The sequence below is a fragment of the Colletes latitarsis genome, unplaced genomic scaffold (genome assembly GCF_051014445.1).
Source record: "Colletes latitarsis isolate SP2378_abdomen unplaced genomic scaffold, iyColLati1 scaffold0007, whole genome shotgun sequence".
Lineage (NCBI taxonomy): Eukaryota > Metazoa > Arthropoda > Insecta > Hymenoptera > Colletidae > Colletes > Colletes latitarsis.
Genome location: NW_027488367.1, coordinates 592,501 through 593,201, shown reverse-complemented (window position 1 = coordinate 593,201; position 701 = coordinate 592,501).

Sequence of the window (701 nt, the reverse complement as noted above, 5' to 3'; positions counted from 1 at the left end):
TCGGAGCAGAGCGGACTTAGAAAGTTTCGCGCGTCGACCGCCGGACCGATCGCTCCAGGCTGTTTTTCGTCAATAACTCGAAAACGAGCACGGTAACGCTCGTTTTCGCCCGTACGATACTTGTACCGTTTACCGTTGGCTACCTGGTAGATGGTTTTTTTTTTTTTTATCTCGAAGTTTGAGAGCTTTTTTAATTTTTTTCTCAAAAACGAGCGCGTGAACGCCAATTTTCATCTATACGATTCTTATGCAGTTTTAGATTCTCTACACGGTCCACTGATCGTTTTATTTTTTTGTCGAATTTTGAGAATTTTTTTTTCTTTTTCTCGAAAACGAGCTCGACGACCTGCACTTTTGACGACGCCATCGTGTTCCCCGGATTTTTTCCTGCAAGATAGCGTGTCGATTTTTTGTCCTAGCTCAATTATTAAGGAAGTTACGGTTTCTTGATTTTTCGGTATGTTCGAACTGGTCTTTTAGGCGGGCGCTCGGTCGCGCGGTGCTTTCGCATCGACCGACGTACCGATCGGCGGCGACGGTTTTTCGTCTATATCTCGAAAACTAGTACGCTAACACATATTTTGACCTATATGATATTTGTTCAGTGTAATTTTTTCTATCTGGTAGGCTGGTTTTTTTTTTTTTATCTCGAATTTTTTGAACGTTTTTGTTTTTTTCTCGAAAACTAGCGCGACGACCGA